We start from the raw sequence: 16,857 nt of genomic DNA, 5'->3' as shown, positions 1-16,857 counted from the left end.
ATTTGCACGTGTCGGGAGAACGCTGCGTTCGGGGCAGCCGTGGCCGAGTGGTTAAGGCGTCTGACTCGAAAGTAGTTTCGAATCCCGCCGGCTGCGTGCGATTCTGCGTAAAGAGCAGCAAATACTTTCACACGCATGAATGAGCGTGCAAACCAATGACGCCATTCTAAACAAGACGAAAATTTCCGTTTAAGAATGCTGAGTTTCACGACGGCCGCTGCTTCCTGTGCCTACCGGTCCACCTCGCACTGACGATGTGACTGCAGGAAGCCGTCGCAGGCCCACGAGTGCGCCCCCGTCATTTTCTCGCGCCTTCGCCGAGTTCGTGAGTACACACACGTGCTTGAAATTGTTGGACAGAGCGAAGGTTCATTCCTTTTTAGGAATTGCAATTCAATCAGTCGAGTGCGGCAAAAGCAATGGCGCCGCGTTTCTTTTCAATGATCTCGCAGCTACTTGCAAGTATGTCCATCCCTTAAGACGCCAGAAAACTAGCGTCAGCGGCGCGTCAGTGGGAAGTCGGTGAAGTCGCCATTGGAGCCACAAGCCAGCAATTACGACATGCGAATCACTCGCACACGACGCAGCTGTATGACAATGCTCGTGCGTGGGTGCGGATAGCTCAGTCGGTAGAGCGTTAGGTTTTCAACCAAAGGGTCCTGGGTTCTAGTCCCTGTCGGGGCGAAAATTAATACACTTTCGTAACGTCTAATGTGCTGGCAGTGGAATCACTACAGAAAAGAGTGAGCCCATGCTGCCTTCTGCCATGAGATTGCTTGCAAAGGTGGGAGTTTCAGTTGTCGAGAGACGCTTCTGAGACGTGCAGTCGTGGCCGAGTGGTTAAGGCGTCTCAATTGAAATCAGATTCCCTCTGGGAGCGTAGGTTCGAGTCCTGCCGACTGCGGAAATTTTCTCGCTCTCAGAAGATGGACGTTCAGCTGCATCCTAGCAGTTGCGTCACTACTAAACACGTGGGCCGCCAGCAAGGTGCAGTGTTCTTGGCTCCAGGGTGCAGCGCTACAGTCGTGCCCAGAAGCCACAGCTCATCTCCTCGTCTCACAACCGTCCACCAGGTGTCAGTGCAAGTGTCGCCTCTCTGGGCAGTGCAGATGTGATTATTTCAGCTTGCAGACGATGACGTGTAGCAATTAATGAGCAAACGCAAGTCAAACGTTTTACCGCGTGTATCTGCTAGATACTGCCCCACACACGTTGGAGAGGCTCACTCCTTCCTCTGCCTCGTTCTCTGCACACTAGTTGCACGTGGCATCGATATAGCACAGCTTTTCTAGCGTCAGCGAAGTCAATATTACATGAATCGAGTCGACATGTTTGCTAGTTACGACGATGGAAGCAGAAGAAATGTGACTGTGAAATTGGCAACGGGGCAGACGTGCAAAAGAGGGGCGCTGTACGTCAGCCGAAATAGCTCAGTTGGGAGAGCGTTAGACTGAAGATCTAAAGGTCCCTGGTTCGATCCCGGGTTTCGGCACGGCTTCGTTTTGAAGCCGACGCCAATGGAATTGCTCTGACTTTGTGATAATGTAACTAGAGCCGAGAACGGACATGACTCTCTTCTGTAACTGTTCTGGTTGTCTAGTGCTTGCCATAAGAGGAACACAGTAGGCAACTCTCTGAGAAGTAAGAAAATAAAAAAACGTCCTACCGACTGCGTTCCCTGTTTTGTGCCAGGAGGTGAAGAACGTCTCCAGCGGAACCGTGAAATGAGCGAAAACGTGGGAAACATTGCATTCGAAGTGCTTGTGAATTTTCCAATTGCCCGATGAGTGTCGACAAAACACGTAAATCCTCTACTCCAACGTATGAGACGTAACGACTGCTGCAGTTTGTTTTTGCATCGTGTGTCAACATTGTTCGATGGTCTGTTACGAGCTTTGCGCGATAAGTTTGCAGACAGCATTCAGGCGACGTTTAACTACTAACAGCTCCATGCAGCGATTGCACAACAGTAAAGGACATGAGTCAATGTGTCGTTGTGCATCGTGAGATGTTTCATAAGGCGTTGTGAGCCCGGATAGCTCAGTCGGTAGAGCATTAGGCTTTTAACCTAAGGGTCCAGGGTTCAAGTCCCTGTTCGGGCGGAAATTTTAATAATTTGGTAGCGTTTCCTCTGGTAGTGGTGGAAACACTACGGAAAAGAATGCAGCAACGCCGTTTTCTGACACCACAGTGCTTTAAACGGTTCAATTTGCACGTGTCGGGAGAACGCTGCGTTCGGGGCAGCCGTGGCCGAGTGGTTAAGGCGTCCGACTCGAAAGTAGTTTCGAATCCCGCCGGCTGCGTGCGATTCTGCGTAAAGAGCAGCAAATACTTTCACACGCATGAATGAGCGTGCAAACCAATGACGCCATTCTAAACAAGACGAAAATTTCCGTTTAAGAATGCTGAGTTTCACGACGGCCGCTGCTTCCTGTGCCTACCGGTCCACCTCGCACTGACGATGTGACTGCAGGAAGCCGTCGCAGGCCCACGAGTGCGCCCCCGTCATTTTCTCGCGCCTTCGCCGAGTTCGTGAGTACACACACGTGCTTGAAATTGTTGGACAGAGCGAAGGTTCATTCCTTTTTAGGAATTGCAATTCAATCAGTCGAGTGCGGCAAAAGCAATGGCGCCGCGTTTCTTTTCAATGATCTCGCAGCTACTTGCAAGTATGTCCATCCCTTAAGACGCCAGAAAACTAGCGTCAGCGGCGCGTCAGTGGGAAGTCGGTGAAGTCGCCATTGGAGCCACAAGCCAGCAATTACGACATGCGAATCACTCGCACACGACGCAGCTGTATGACAATGCTCGTGCGTGGGTGCGGATAGCTCAGTCGGTAGAGCGTTAGGTTTTCAACCAAAGGGTCCTGGGTTCTAGTCCCTGTCGGGGCGAAAATTAATACACTTTCGTAACGTCTAATGTGCTGGCAGTGGAATCACTACAGAAAAGAGTGAGCCCATGCTGCCTTCTGCCATGAGATTGCTTGCAAAGGTGGGAGTTTCAGTTGTCGAGAGACGCTTCTGAGACGTGCAGTCGTGGCCGAGTGGTTAAGGCGTCTGACTTGAAATCAGATTCCCTCTGGGAGCGTAGGTTCGAGTCCTGCCGACTGCGGAAATTTTCTCGCTCTCAGAAGATGGACGTTCAGCTGCATCCTAGCAGCTGCGTCACTACTAAACACGTGGGCCGCCAGCAAGGTACAGTGTTCTTGGCTCCAGGGTGCAGCGCTACAGTCGTGCCCAGAAGCCACAGCTCATCTCCTCGTCTCACAACCGTCCACCAGGTGTCAGTGCAAGTGTCGCCTCTCTGGGCAGTGCAGATGTGATTATTTCAGCTTGCAGACGATGACGTGTAGCAATTAATGAGCAAACGCAAGTCAAACGTTTTACCGCGTGTATCTGCTAGATACTGCCCCACACACGTTGGAGAGGCTCACTCCTTCCTCTGCCTCGTTCTCTGCACACTAGTTGCACGTGGCATCGATATAGCACAGCTTTTCTAGCGTCAGCGAAGTCAATATTACATGAATCGAGTCGACATGTTTGCTAGTTACGACGATGGAAGCAGAAGAAATGTGTGTGGTACTTTACTGCATCTGCTGTTCGCCTTTCGGCGTCCCTGTGTTCTTTCAGACGAAGATGACTGTGAAATTGGCAACGGGGCAGACGTGCAAAAGAGGGGCGCTGTACGTCAGCCGAAATAGCTCAGTTGGGAGAGCGTTAGACTGAAGATCTAAAGGTCCCTGGTTCGATCCCGGGTTTCGGCACGGCTTCGTTTTGAAGCCGACGCCAATGGAATTGCTCTGACTTTGTGATAATGTAACTAGAGCCGAGAACGGACATGACTCTCTTCTGTAACTGTTCTGGTTGTCTAGTGCTTGCCATAAGAGGAACACAGTAGGCAACTCTCTGAGAAGTAAGAAAATAAAAAAACGTCCTACCGACTGCGTTCCCTGTTTTGTGCCAGGAGGTGAAGAACGTCTCCAGCGGAACCGTGAAATGAGCGAAAACGTGGGAAACATTGCATTCGAAGTGCTTGTGAATTTTCCAATTGCCCGATGAGTGTCGACAAAACACGTAAATCCTCTACTCCAACGTATGAGACGTAACGACTGCTGCAGTTTGTTTTTGCATCGTGTGTCAACATTGTTCGATGGTCTGTTACGAGCTTTGCGCGATAAGTTTGCAGACAGCATTCAGGCGACGTTTAACTACTAACAGCTCCATGCAGCGATTGCACAACAGTAAAGGACATGAGTCAATGTGTCGTTGTGCATCGTGAGATGTTTCATAAGGCGTTGTGAGCCCGGATAGCTCAGTCGGTAGAGCATTAGGCTTTTAACCTAAGGGTCCAGGGTTCAAGTCCCTGTTCGGGCGGAAATTTTAATAATTTGGTAGCGTTTCCTCTGGTAGTGGTGGAAACACTACGGAAAAGAATGCAGCAACGCCGTTTTCTGACACCACAGTGCTTTAAACGGTTCAATTTGCACGTGTCGGGAGAACGCTGCGTTCGGGGCAGCCGTGGCCGAGTGGTTAAGGCGTCTGACTCGAAAGTAGTTTCGAATCCCGCCGGCTGCGTGCGATTCTGCGTAAAGAGCAGCAAATACTTTCACACGCATGAATGAGCGTGCAAACCAATGACGCCATTCTAAACAAGACGAAAATTTCCGTTTAAGAATGCTGAGTTTCACGACGGCCGCTGCTTCCTGTGCCTACCGGTCCACCTCGCACTGACGATGTGACTGCAGGAAGCCGTCGCAGGCCCACGAGTGCGCCCCCGTCATTTTCTCGCGCCTTCGCCGAGTTCGTGAGTACACACACGTGCTTGAAATTGTTGGACAGAGCGAAGGTTCATTCCTTTTTAGGAATTGCAATTCAATCAGTCGAGTGCGGCAAAAGCAATGGCGCCGCGTTTCTTTTCAATGATCTCGCAGCTACTTGCAAGTATGTCCATCCCTTAAGACGCCAGGAAACTAGCGTCAGCGGCGCGTCAGTGGGAAGTCGGTGAAGTCGCCATTGGAGCCACAAGCCAGCAATTACGACATGCGAATCACTCGCACACGACGCAGCTGTATGACAATGCTCGTGCGTGGGTGCGGATAGCTCAGTCGGTAGAGCGTTAGGTTTTCAACCAAAGGGTCCTGGGTTCTAGTCCCTGTCGGGGCGAAAATTAATACACTTTCGTAACGTCTAATGTGCTGGCAGTGGAATCACTACAGAAAAGAGTGAGCCCATGCTGCCTTCTGCCATGAGATTGCTTGCAAAGGTGGGAGTTTCAGTTGTCGAGAGACGCTTCTGAGGCGTGCAGTCGTGGCCGAGTGGTTAAGGCGTCTGACTTGAAATCAGATTCCCTCTGGGAGCGTAGGTTCGAGTCCTGCCGACTGCGGAAATTTTCTCGCTCTCAGAAGATGGACGTTCAGCTGCATCCTAGCAGCTGCGTCACTACTAAACACGTGGGCCGCCAGCAAGGTGCAGTGTTCTTGGCTCCAGGGTGCAGCGCTACAGTCGTGCCCAGAAGCCACAGCTCATCTCCTCGTCTCACAACCGTCCACCAGGTGTCAGTGCAAGTGTCGCCTCTCTGGGCAGTGCAGATGTGATTATTTCAGCTTGCAGACGATGACGTGTAGCAATTAATGAGCAAACGCAAGTCAAACGTTTTACCGCGTGTATCTGCTAGATACTGCCCCACACACGTTGGAGAGGCTCACTCCTTCCTCTGCCTCGTTCTCTGCACACTAGTTGCACGTGGCATCGATATAGCACAGCTTTTCTAGCGTCAGCGAAGTCAATATTACATGAATCGAGTCGACATGTTTGCTAGTTACGACGATGGAAGCAGAAGAAATGTGTGTGGTACTTTACTGCATCTGCTGTTCGCCTTTCGGCGTCCCTGTGTTCTTTCAGACGAAGATGACTGTGAAATTGGCAACGGGGCAGACGTGCAAAAGAGGGGCGCTGTACGTCAGCCGAAATAGCTCAGTTGGGAGAGCGTTAGACTGAAGATCTAAAGGTCCCTGGTTCGATCCCGGGTTTCGGCACGGCTTCGTTTTGAAGCCGACGCCAATGGAATTGCTCTGACTTTGTGATAATGTAACTAGAGCCGAGAACGGACATGACTCTCTTCTGTAACTGTTCTGGTTGTCTAGTGCTTGCCATAAGAGGAACACAGTAGGCAACTCTCTGAGAAGTAAGAAAATAAAAAAACGTCCTACCGACTGCGTTCCCTGCTTTGTGCCAGGAGGTGAAGAACGTCTCCAGCGGAACCGTGAAATGAGCGAAAACGTGGGAAACATTGCATTCGAAGTGCTTGTGAATTTTCCAATTGCCCGATGAGTGTCGACAAAACACGTAAATCCTCTACTCCAACGTATGAGACGTAACGACTGCTGCAGTTTGTTTTTGCATCGTGTGTCAACATTGTTCGATGGTCTGTTACGAGCTTTGCGCGATAAGTTTGCAGACAGCATTCAGGCGACGTTTAACTACTAACAGCTCCATGCAGCGATTGCACAACAGTAAAGGACATGAGTCAATGTGTCGTTGTGCATCGTGAGATGTTTCATAAGGCGTTGTGAGCCCGGATAGCTCAGTCGGTAGAGCATTAGGCTTTTAACCTAAGGGTCCAGGGTTCAAGTCCCTGTTCGGGCGGAAATTTTAATAATTTGGTAGCGTTTCCTCTGGTAGTGGTGGAAACACTACGGAAAAGAATGCAGCAACGCCGTTTTCTGACACCACAGTGCTTTAAACGGTTCAATTTGCACGTGTCGGGAGAACGCTGCGTTCGGGGCAGCCGTGGCCGAGTGGTTAAGGCGTCTGACTCGAAAGTAGTTTCGAATCCCGCCGGCTGCGTGCGATTCTGCGTAAAGAGCAGCAAATACTTTCACACGCATGAATGAGCGTGCAAACCAATGACGCCATTCTAAACAAGACGAAAATTTCCGTTTAAGAATGCTGAGTTTCACGACGGCCGCTGCTTCCTGCGCCTACCGGTCCACCTCGCACTGACGATGTGACTGCAGGAAGCCGTCGCAGGCCCACGAGTGCGCCCCCGTCATTTTCTCGCGCCTTCGCCGAGTTCGTGAGTACACACACGTGCTTGAAATTGTTGGACAGAGCGAAGGTTCATTCCTTTTTAGGAATTGCAATTCAATCAGTCGAGTGCGGCAAAAGCAATGGCGCCGCGTTTCTTTTCAATGATCTCGCAGCTACTTGCAAGTATGTCCATCCCTTAAGACGCCAGAAAACTAGCGTCAGCGGCGCGTCAGTGGGAAGTCGGTGAAGTCGCCATTGGAGCCACAAGCCAGCAATTACGACATGCGAATCACTCGCACACGACGCAGCTGTATGACAATGCTCGTGCGTGGGTGCGGATAGCTCAGTCGGTAGAGCGTTAGGTTTTCAACCAAAGGGTCCTGGGTTCTAGTCCCTGTCGGGGCGAAAATTAATACACTTTCGTAACGTCTAATGTGCTGGCAGTGGAATCACTACAGAAAAGAGTGAGCCCATGCTGCCTTCTGCCATGAGATTGCTTGCAAAGGTGGGAGTTTCAGTTGTCGAGAGACGCTTCTGAGGCGTGCAGTCGTGGCCGAGTGGTTAAGGCGTCTGACTTGAAATCAGATTCCCTCTGGGAGCGTAGGTTCGAGTCCTGCCGACTGCGGAAATTTTCTCGCTCTCAGAAGATGGACGTTCAGCTGCATCCTAGCAGTTGCGTCACTACTAAACACGTGGGCCGCCAGCAAGGTGCAGTGTTCTTGGCTCCAGGGTGCAGCGCTACAGTCGTGCCCAGAAGCCACAGCTCATCTCCTCGTCTCACAACCGTCCACCAGGTGTCAGTGCAAGTGTCGCCTCTCTGGGCAGTGCAGATGTGATTATTTCAGCTTGCAGACGATGACGTGTAGCAATTAATGAGCAAACGCAAGTCAAACGTTTTACCGCGTGTATCTGCTAGATACTGCCCCACACACGTTGGAGAGGCTCACTCCTTCCTCTGCCTCGTTCTCTGCACACTAGTTGCACGTGGCATCGATATAGCACAGCTTTTCTAGCGTCAGCGAAGTCAATATTACATGAATCGAGTCGACATGTTTGCTAGTTACGACGATGGAAGCAGAAGAAATGTGTGTGGTACTTTACTGCATCTGCTGTTCGCCTTTCGGCGTCCCTGTGTTCTTTCAGACGAAGATGACTGTGAAATTGGCAACGGGGCAGACGTGCAAAAGAGGGGCGCTGTACGTCAGCCGAAATAGCTCAGTTGGGAGAGCGTTAGACTGAAGATCTAAAGGTCCCTGGTTCGATCCCGGGTTTCGGCACGGCTTCGTTTTGAAGCCGACGCCAATGGAATTGCTCTGACTTTGTGATAATGTAACTAGAGCCGAGAACGGACATGACTCTCTTCTGTAACTGTTCTGGTTGTCTAGTGCTTGCCATAAGAGGAACACAGTAGGCAACTCTCTGAGAAGTAAGAAAATAAAAAAACGTCCTACCGACTGCGTTCCCTGTTTTGTGCCAGGAGGTGAAGAACGTCTCCAGCGGAACCGTGAAATGAGCGAAAACGTGGGAAACATTGCATTCGAAGTGCTTGTGAATTTTCCAATTGCCCGATGAGTGTCGACAAAACACGTAAATCCTCTACTCCAACGTATGAGACGTAACGACTGCTGCAGTTTGTTTTTGCATCGTGTGTCAACATTGTTCGATGGTCTGTTACGAGCTTTGCGCGATAAGTTTGCAGACAGCATTCAGGCGACGTTTAACTACTAACAGCTCCATGCAGCGATTGCACAACAGTAAAGGACATGAGTCAATGTGTCGTTGTGCATCGTGAGATGTTTCATAAGGCGTTGTGAGCCCGGATAGCTCAGTCGGTAGAGCATTAGGCTTTTAACCTAAGGGTCCAGGGTTCAAGTCCCTGTTCGGGCGGAAATTTTAATAATTTGGTAGCGTTTCCTCTGGTAGTGGTGGAAACACTACGGAAAAGAATGCAGCAACGCCGTTTTCTGACACCACAGTGCTTTAAACGGTTCAATTTGCACGTGTCGGGAGAACGCTGCGTTCGGGGCAGCCGTGGCCGAGTGGTTAAGGCGTCTGACTCGAAAGTAGTTTCGAATCCCGCCGGCTGCGTGCGATTCTGCGTAAAGAGCAGCAAATACTTTCACACGCATGAATGAGCGTGCAAACCAATGACGCCATTCTAAACAAGACGAAAATTTCCGTTTAAGAATGCTGAGTTTCACGACGGCCGCTTCTTCCTGTGCCTACCGGTCCACCTCGCACTGACGATGTGACTGCAGGAAGCCGTCGCAGGCCCACGAGTGCGCCCCCGTCATTTTCTCGCGCCTTCGCCGAGTTCGTGAGTACACACACGTGCTTGAAATTGTTAGACAGAGTGAAGGTTCATTCCTTTTTAGGAATTGCAATTCAATCAGTCGAGTGCGGCAAAAGCAATGGCGCCGCGTTTCTTTTCAATGATCTCGCAGCTACTTGCAAGTATGTCCATCCCTTAAGACGCCAGAAAACTAGCGTCAGCGGCGCGTCAGTGGGAAGTCGGTGAAGTCGCCATTGGAGCCATAAGCCAGCAATTACGACATGCGAATCACTCGCACACGACGCAGCTGTATGACAATGCTCGTGCGTGGGTGCGGATAGCTCAGTCGGTAGAGCGTTAGGTTTTCAACCAAAGGGTCCTGGGTTCTAGTCCCTGTCGGGGCGAAAATTAATACACTTTCGTAACGTCTAATGTGCTGGCAGTGGAATCACTACAGAAAAGAGTGAGCCCATGCTGCCTTCTGCCATGAGATTGCTTGCAAAGGTGGGAGTTTCAGTTGTCGAGAGACGCTTCTGAGACGTGCAGTCGTGGCCGAGTGGTTAAGGCGTCTGACTTGAAATCAGATTCCCTCTGGGAGCGTAGGTTCGAGTCCTGCCGACTGCGGAAATTTTCTCGCTCTCAGAAGATGGACGTTCAGCTGCATCCTAGCAGTTGCGTCACTACTAAACACGTGGGCCACCAGCAAGGTGCAGTGTTCTTGGCTCCAGGGTGCAGCGCTACAGTCGTGCCCAGAAGCCACAGCTCATCTCCTCGTCTCACAACCGTCCACCAGGTGTCAGTGCAAGTGTCGCCTCTCTGGGCAGTGCAGATGTGATTATTTTAGCTTGCAGACGATGACGTGTAGCAATTAATGAGCAAACGCAAGTCAAACGTTTTACCGCGTGTATCTGCTAGATACTGCCTCACACACGTTGGAGAGGCTCACTCCTTCCTCTGCCTCGTTCTCTGCACACTAGTTGCACGTGGCATCGATATAGCACAGCTTTCCTAGCATCAGCGAAGTCAATATTACATGAATCGAGTCGACATGTTTGCTAGTTACGACGATGGAAGCAGAAGAAATGTGTGTGGTACTTTACTGCATCTGCTGTTCGCCTTTCGGCGTCCCTGTGTTCTTTCAGACGAAGATGACTGTGAAATTGACAACGGGGCAGACGTGCAAAAGAGGGGCGCTGTACGTCAGCCGAAATAGCTCAGTTGGGAGAGCGTTAGACTGAAGATGTAAAGGTCCCTGGCTCGATCCCGGGTTTCGGCACGGCTTCGTTTTGCAGCCGACGCCAATGGAATTGCTCTGACTTTGTGATAATGTAACTAGAGCCGAGAACGGACATGACTCTCTTCTGTAACTGTTCTGGTTGTCTAGTGCTTGCCATAAGAGGAACACAGTAGGCAACTCTCTGAGAAGTAAGAAAATAAAAAAACGTCCTACCGACTGCGTTCCCTGCTTTGTGCCAGGAGGTGAAGAACGTCTCCAGCGGAACCGTGAAATGAGCGAAAACGTGGGAAACATTGCATTCGAAGTGCTTGTGAATTTTCCAATTGCCCGATGAGTGTCGACAAAACACGTAAATCCTCTACTCCAACGTATGAGACGTAACGACTGCTGCAGTTTGTTTTTGCATCGTGTGTCAACATTGTTCGATGGTCTGTTACGAGCTTTGCGCGATAAGTTTGCAGACAGCATTCAGGCGACGTTTAACTACTAACAGCTCCATGCAGCGATTGCACAACAGTAAAGGACATGAGTCAATGTGTCGTTGTGCATCGTGAGATGTTTCATAAGGCGTTGTGAGCCCGGATAGCTCAGTCGGTAGAGCATTAGGCTTTTAACCTAAGGGTCCAGGGTTCAAGTCCCTGTTCGGGCGGAAATTTTAATAATTTGGTAGCGTTTCCTCTGGTAGTGGTGGAAACACTACGGAAAAGAATGCAGCAACGCCGTTTTCTGACACCACAGTGCTTTAAACGGTTCAATTTGCACGTGTCGGGAGAACGCTGCGTTCGGGGCAGCCGTGGCCGAGTGGTTAAGGCGTCTGACTCGAAAGTAGTTTCGAATCCCGCCGGCTGCGTGCGATTCTGCGTAAAGAGCAGCAAATACTTTCACACGCATGAATGAGCGTGCAAACCAATGACGCCATTCTAAACAAGACGAAAATTTCCGTTTAAGAATGCTGAGTTTCACGACGGCCGCTGCTTCCTGCGCCTACCGGTCCACCTCGCACTGACGATGTGACTGCAGGAAGCCGTCGCAGGCCCACGAGTGCGCCCCCGTCATTTTCTCGCGCCTTCGCCGAGTTCGTGAGTACACACACGTGCTTGAAATTGTTGGACAGAGCGAAGGTTCATTCCTTTTTAGGAATTGCAATTCAATCAGTCGAGTGCGGCAAAAGCAATGGCGCCGCGTTTCTTTTCAATGATCTCGCAGCTACTTGCAAGTATGTCCATCCCTTAAGACGCCAGAAAACTAGCGTCAGCGGCGCGTCAGTGGGAAGTCGGTGAAGTCGCCATTGGAGCCACAAGCCAGCAATTACGACATGCGAATCACTCGCACACGACGCAGCTGTATGACAATGCTCGTGCGTGGGTGCGGATAGCTCAGTCGGTAGAGCGTTAGGTTTTCAACCAAAGGGTCCTGGGTTCTAGTCCCTGTCGGGGCGAAAATTAATACACTTTCGTAACGTCTAATGTGCTGGCAGTGGAATCACTACAGAAAAGAGTGAGCCCATGCTGCCTTCTGCCATGAGATTGCTTGCAAAGGTGGGAGTTTCAGTTGTCGAGAGACGCTTCTGAGGCGTGCAGTCGTGGCCGAGTGGTTAAGGCGTCTGACTTGAAATCAGATTCCCTCTGGGAGCGTAGGTTCGAGTCCTGCCGACTGCGGAAATTTTCTCGCTCTCAGAAGATGGACGTTCAGCTGCATCCTAGCAGTTGCGTCACTACTAAACACGTGGGCCGCCAGCAAGGTGCAGTGTTCTTGGCTCCAGGGTGCAGCGCTACAGTCGTGCCCAGAAGCCACAGCTCATCTCCTCGTCTCACAACCGTCCACCAGGTGTCAGTGCAAGTGTCGCCTCTCTGGGCAGTGCAGATGTGATTATTTCAGCTTGCAGACGATGACGTGTAGCAATTAATGAGCAAACGCAAGTCAAACGTTTTACCGCGTGTATCTGCTAGATACTGCCCCACACACGTTGGAGAGGCTCACTCCTTCCTCTGCCTCGTTCTCTGCACACTAGTTGCACGTGGCATCGATATAGCACAGCTTTTCTAGCGTCAGCGAAGTCAATATTACATGAATCGAGTCGACATGTTTGCTAGTTACGACGATGGAAGCAGAAGAAATGTGTGTGGTACTTTACTGCATCTGCTGTTCGCCTTTCGGCGTCCCTGTGTTCTTTCAGACGAAGATGACTGTGAAATTGGCAACGGGGCAGACGTGCAAAAGAGGGGCGCTGTACGTCAGCCGAAATAGCTCAGTTGGGAGAGCGTTAGACTGAAGATCTAAAGGTCCCTGGTTCGATCCCGGGTTTCGGCACGGCTTCGTTTTGAAGCCGACGCCAATGGAATTGCTCTGACTTTGTGATAATGTAACTAGAGCCGAGAACGGACATGACTCTCTTCTGTAACTGTTCTGGTTGTCTAGTGCTTGCCATAAGAGGAACACAGTAGGCAACTCTCTGAGAAGTAAGAAAATAAAAAAACGTCCTACCGACTGCGTTCCCTGTTTTGTGCCAGGAGGTGAAGAACGTCTCCAGCGGAACCGTGAAATGAGCGAAAACGTGGGAAACATTGCATTCGAAGTGCTTGTGAATTTTCCAATTGCCCGATGAGTGTCGACAAAACACGTAAATCCTCTACTCCAACGTATGAGACGTAACGACTGCTGCAGTTTGTTTTTGCATCGTGTGTCAACATTGTTCGATGGTCTGTTACGAGCTTTGCGCGATAAGTTTGCAGACAGCATTCAGGCGACGTTTAACTACTAACAGCTCCATGCAGCGATTGCACAACAGTAAAGGACATGAGTCAATGTGTCGTTGTGCATCGTGAGATGTTTCATAAGGCGTTGTGAGCCCGGATAGCTCAGTCGGTAGAGCATTAGGCTTTTAACCTAAGGGTCCAGGGTTCAAGTCCCTGTTCGGGCGGAAATTTTAATAATTTGGTAGCGTTTCCTCTGGTAGTGGTGGAAACACTACGGAAAAGAATGCAGCAACGCCGTTTTCTGACACCACAGTGCTTTAAACGGTTCAATTTGCACGTGTCGGGAGAACGCTGCGTTCGGGGCAGCCGTGGCCGAGTGGTTAAGGCGTCTGACTCGAAAGTAGTTTCGAATCCCGCCGGCTGCGTGCGATTCTGCGTAAAGAGCAGCAAATACTTTCACACGCATGAATGAGCGTGCAAACCAATGACGCCATTCTAAACAAGACGAAAATTTCCGTTTAAGAATGCTGAGTTTCACGACGGCCGCTTCTTCCTGTGCCTACCGGTCCACCTCGCACTGACGATGTGACTGCAGGAAGCCGTCGCAGGCCCACGAGTGCGCCCCCGTCATTTTCTCGCGCCTTCGCCGAGTTCGTGAGTACACACACGTGCTTGAAATTGTTAGACAGAGTGAAGGTTCATTCCTTTTTAGGAATTGCAATTCAATCAGTCGAGTGCGGCAAAAGCAATGGCGCCGCGTTTCTTTTCAATGATCTCGCAGCTACTTGCAAGTATGTCCATCCCTTAAGACGCCAGAAAACTAGCGTCAGCGGCGCGTCAGTGGGAAGTCGGTGAAGTCGCCATTGGAGCCATAAGCCAGCAATTACGACATGCGAATCACTCGCACACGACGCAGCTGTATGACAATGCTCGTGCGTGGGTGCGGATAGCTCAGTCGGTAGAGCGTTAGGTTTTCAACCAAAGGGTCCTGGGTTCTAGTCCCTGTCGGGGCGAAAATTAATACACTTTCGTAACGTCTAATGTGCTGGCAGTGGAATCACTACAGAAAAGAGTGAGCCCATGCTGCCTTCTGCCATGAGATTGCTTGCAAAGGTGGGAGTTTCAGTTGTCGAGAGACGCTTCTGAGACGTGCAGTCGTGGCCGAGTGGTTAAGGCGTCTGACTTGAAATCAGATTCCCTCTGGGAGCGTAGGTTCGAGTCCTGCCGACTGCGGAAATTTTCTCGCTCTCAGAAGATGGACGTTCAGCTGCATCCTAGCAGTTGCGTCACTACTAAACACGTGGGCCACCAGCAAGGTGCAGTGTTCTTGGCTCCAGGGTGCAGCGCTACAGTCGTGCCCAGAAGCCACAGCTCATCTCCTCGTCTCACAACCGTCCACCAGGTGTCAGTGCAAGTGTCGCCTCTCTGGGCAGTGCAGATGTGATTATTTTAGCTTGCAGACGATGACGTGTAGCAATTAATGAGCAAACGCAAGTCAAACGTTTTACCGCGTGTATCTGCTAGATACTGCCTCACACACGTTGGAGAGGCTCACTCCTTCCTCTGCCTCGTTCTCTGCACACTAGTTGCACGTGGCATCGATATAGCACAGCTTTCCTAGCATCAGCGAAGTCAATATTACATGAATCGAGTCGACATGTTTGCTAGTTACGACGATGGAAGCAGAAGAAATGTGTGTGGTACTTTACTGCATCTGCTGTTCGCCTTTCGGCGTCCCTGTGTTCTTTCAGACGAAGATGACTGTGAAATTGACAACGGGGCAGACGTGCAAAAGAGGGGCGCTGTACGTCAGCCGAAATAGCTCAGTTGGGAGAGCGTTAGACTGAAGATGTAAAGGTCCCTGGCTCGATCCCGGGTTTCGGCACGGCTTCGTTTTGCAGCCGACGCCAATGGAATTGCTCTGACTTTGTGATAATGTAACTAGAGCCGAGAACGGACATGACTCTCTTCTGTAACTGTTCTGGTTGTCTAGTGCTTGCCATAAGAGGAACACAGTAGGCAACTCTCTGAGAAGTAAGAAAATAAAAAAACGTCCTACCGACTGCGTTCCCTGCTTTGTGCCAGGAGGTGAAGAACGTCTCCAGCGGAACCGTGAAATGAGCGAAAACGTGGGAAACATTGCATTCGAAGTGCTTGTGAATTTTCCAATTGCCCGATGAGTGTCGACAAAACACGTAAATCCTCTACTCCAACGTATGAGACGTAACGACTGCTGCAGTTTGTTTTTGCATCGTGTGTCAACATTGTTCGATGGTCTGTTACGAGCTTTGCGCGATAAGTTTGCAGACAGCATTCAGGCGACGTTTAACTACTAACAGCTCCATGCAGCGATTGCACAACAGTAAAGGACATGAGTCAATGTGTCGTTGTGCATCGTGAGATGTTTCATAAGGCGTTGTGAGCCCGGATAGCTCAGTCGGTAGAGCATTAGGCTTTTAACCTAAGGGTCCAGGGTTCAAGTCCCTGTTCGGGCGGAAATTTTAATAATTTGGTAGCGTTTCCTCTGGTAGTGGTGGAAACACTACGGAAAAGAATGCAGCAACGCCGTTTTCTGACACCACAGTGCTTTAAACGGTTCAATTTGCACGTGTCGGGAGAACGCTGCGTTCGGGGCAGCCGTGGCCGAGTGGTTAAGGCGTCTGACTCGAAAGTAGTTTCGAATCCCGCCGGCTGCGTGCGATTCTGCGTAAAGAGCAGCAAATACTTTCACACGCATGAATGAGCGTGCAAACCAATGACGCCATTCTAAACAAGACGAAAATTTCCGTTTAAGAATGCTGAGTTTCACGACGGCCGCTGCTTCCTGCGCCTACCGGTCCACCTCGCACTGACGATGTGACTGCAGGAAGCCGTCGCAGGCCCACGAGTGCGCCCCCGTCATTTTCTCGCGCCTTCGCCGAGTTCGTGAGTACACACACGTGCTTGAAATTGTTGGACAGAGCGAAGGTTCATTCCTTTTTAGGAATTGCAATTCAATCAGTCGAGTGCGGCAAAAGCAATGGCGCCGCGTTTCTTTTCAATGATCTCGCAGCTACTTGCAAGTATGTCCATCCCTTAAGACGCCAGAAAACTAGCGTCAGCGGCGCGTCAGTGGGAAGTCGGTGAAGTCGCCATTGGAGCCACAAGCCAGCAATTACGACATGCGAATCACTCGCACACGACGCAGCTGTATGACAATGCTCGTGCGTGGGTGCGGATAGCTCAGTCGGTAGAGCGTTAGGTTTTCAACCAAAGGGTCCTGGGTTCTAGTCCCTGTCGGGGCGAAAATTAATACACTTTCGTAACGTCTAATGTGCTGGCAGTGGAATCACTACAGAAAAGAGTGAGCCCATGCTGCCTTCTGCCATGAGATTGCTTGCAAAGGTGGGAGTTTCAGTTGTCGAGAGACGCTTCTGAGACGTGCAGTCGTGGCCGAGTGGTTAAGGCGTCTGACTTGAAATCAGATTCCCTCTGGGAGCGTAGGTTCGAGTCCTGCCGACTGCGGAAATTTTCTCGCTCTCAGAAGATGGACGTTCAGCTGCATCCTAGCAGTTGCGTCACTACTAAACACGTGGGCCGCCAGCAAGGTGCAGTGTTCTTGGCTCCAGGGTGCAGCGCTACAGT

At 50.7% G+C, this 16,857-nt stretch overlaps 22 non-coding genes across 22 annotated transcripts; all 22 read left to right on the top strand.

The window, feature by feature from the left end:
* Positions 1–822: 822 nt before the first annotated feature.
* Positions 823–904, top strand: Trnas-uga (transfer RNA serine (anticodon UGA)). Its single transcript has one exon. It is a non-coding gene; the product is annotated as a tRNA-Ser (tRNA).
* Positions 905–1,419: 515 nt separating this feature from the next.
* Trnaf-gaa (transfer RNA phenylalanine (anticodon GAA)) lies at positions 1,420–1,492 on the top strand. Its single transcript has one exon. It is a non-coding gene; the product is annotated as a tRNA-Phe (tRNA).
* Positions 1,493–2,029: 537 nt separating this feature from the next.
* On the top strand, positions 2,030–2,102 carry Trnak-uuu (transfer RNA lysine (anticodon UUU)). Its single transcript has one exon. It is a non-coding gene; the product is annotated as a tRNA-Lys (tRNA).
* Positions 2,103–3,029: 927 nt separating this feature from the next.
* Positions 3,030–3,111, top strand: Trnas-uga (transfer RNA serine (anticodon UGA)). The gene has a single exon. It is a non-coding gene; the product is annotated as a tRNA-Ser (tRNA).
* Positions 3,112–3,690: 579 nt separating this feature from the next.
* Trnaf-gaa (transfer RNA phenylalanine (anticodon GAA)) lies at positions 3,691–3,763 on the top strand. Its single transcript has one exon. It is a non-coding gene; the product is annotated as a tRNA-Phe (tRNA).
* A 537-nt stretch (positions 3,764–4,300) lies between these two features.
* Trnak-uuu (transfer RNA lysine (anticodon UUU)) lies at positions 4,301–4,373 on the top strand. The gene has a single exon. It is a non-coding gene; the product is annotated as a tRNA-Lys (tRNA).
* Positions 4,374–5,300: 927 nt separating this feature from the next.
* Trnas-uga (transfer RNA serine (anticodon UGA)) lies at positions 5,301–5,382 on the top strand. Its single transcript has one exon. It is a non-coding gene; the product is annotated as a tRNA-Ser (tRNA).
* Positions 5,383–5,961: 579 nt separating this feature from the next.
* On the top strand, positions 5,962–6,034 carry Trnaf-gaa (transfer RNA phenylalanine (anticodon GAA)). The gene has a single exon. It is a non-coding gene; the product is annotated as a tRNA-Phe (tRNA).
* A 537-nt stretch (positions 6,035–6,571) lies between these two features.
* Trnak-uuu (transfer RNA lysine (anticodon UUU)) lies at positions 6,572–6,644 on the top strand. Its single transcript has one exon. It is a non-coding gene; the product is annotated as a tRNA-Lys (tRNA).
* A 927-nt stretch (positions 6,645–7,571) lies between these two features.
* Trnas-uga (transfer RNA serine (anticodon UGA)) lies at positions 7,572–7,653 on the top strand. The gene has a single exon. It is a non-coding gene; the product is annotated as a tRNA-Ser (tRNA).
* Positions 7,654–8,232: 579 nt separating this feature from the next.
* On the top strand, positions 8,233–8,305 carry Trnaf-gaa (transfer RNA phenylalanine (anticodon GAA)). The gene has a single exon. It is a non-coding gene; the product is annotated as a tRNA-Phe (tRNA).
* Positions 8,306–8,842: 537 nt separating this feature from the next.
* Positions 8,843–8,915, top strand: Trnak-uuu (transfer RNA lysine (anticodon UUU)). The gene has a single exon. It is a non-coding gene; the product is annotated as a tRNA-Lys (tRNA).
* Positions 8,916–9,842: 927 nt separating this feature from the next.
* Trnas-uga (transfer RNA serine (anticodon UGA)) lies at positions 9,843–9,924 on the top strand. The gene has a single exon. It is a non-coding gene; the product is annotated as a tRNA-Ser (tRNA).
* A 579-nt stretch (positions 9,925–10,503) lies between these two features.
* On the top strand, positions 10,504–10,576 carry Trnaf-gaa (transfer RNA phenylalanine (anticodon GAA)). The gene has a single exon. It is a non-coding gene; the product is annotated as a tRNA-Phe (tRNA).
* A 537-nt stretch (positions 10,577–11,113) lies between these two features.
* Trnak-uuu (transfer RNA lysine (anticodon UUU)) lies at positions 11,114–11,186 on the top strand. Its single transcript has one exon. It is a non-coding gene; the product is annotated as a tRNA-Lys (tRNA).
* A 927-nt stretch (positions 11,187–12,113) lies between these two features.
* On the top strand, positions 12,114–12,195 carry Trnas-uga (transfer RNA serine (anticodon UGA)). The gene has a single exon. It is a non-coding gene; the product is annotated as a tRNA-Ser (tRNA).
* A 579-nt stretch (positions 12,196–12,774) lies between these two features.
* On the top strand, positions 12,775–12,847 carry Trnaf-gaa (transfer RNA phenylalanine (anticodon GAA)). The gene has a single exon. It is a non-coding gene; the product is annotated as a tRNA-Phe (tRNA).
* A 537-nt stretch (positions 12,848–13,384) lies between these two features.
* Positions 13,385–13,457, top strand: Trnak-uuu (transfer RNA lysine (anticodon UUU)). The gene has a single exon. It is a non-coding gene; the product is annotated as a tRNA-Lys (tRNA).
* A 927-nt stretch (positions 13,458–14,384) lies between these two features.
* Positions 14,385–14,466, top strand: Trnas-uga (transfer RNA serine (anticodon UGA)). The gene has a single exon. It is a non-coding gene; the product is annotated as a tRNA-Ser (tRNA).
* A 579-nt stretch (positions 14,467–15,045) lies between these two features.
* On the top strand, positions 15,046–15,118 carry Trnaf-gaa (transfer RNA phenylalanine (anticodon GAA)). Its single transcript has one exon. It is a non-coding gene; the product is annotated as a tRNA-Phe (tRNA).
* A 537-nt stretch (positions 15,119–15,655) lies between these two features.
* On the top strand, positions 15,656–15,728 carry Trnak-uuu (transfer RNA lysine (anticodon UUU)). Its single transcript has one exon. It is a non-coding gene; the product is annotated as a tRNA-Lys (tRNA).
* A 927-nt stretch (positions 15,729–16,655) lies between these two features.
* On the top strand, positions 16,656–16,737 carry Trnas-uga (transfer RNA serine (anticodon UGA)). The gene has a single exon. It is a non-coding gene; the product is annotated as a tRNA-Ser (tRNA).
* Positions 16,738–16,857: the final 120 nt, after the last annotated feature.

This window comes from Schistocerca gregaria, unplaced genomic scaffold (assembly GCF_023897955.1).
Source record: "Schistocerca gregaria isolate iqSchGreg1 unplaced genomic scaffold, iqSchGreg1.2 ptg000445l, whole genome shotgun sequence".
Lineage (NCBI taxonomy): Eukaryota > Metazoa > Arthropoda > Insecta > Orthoptera > Acrididae > Schistocerca > Schistocerca gregaria.
This window is presented reverse-complemented; position numbering and strand designations above follow the sequence as displayed.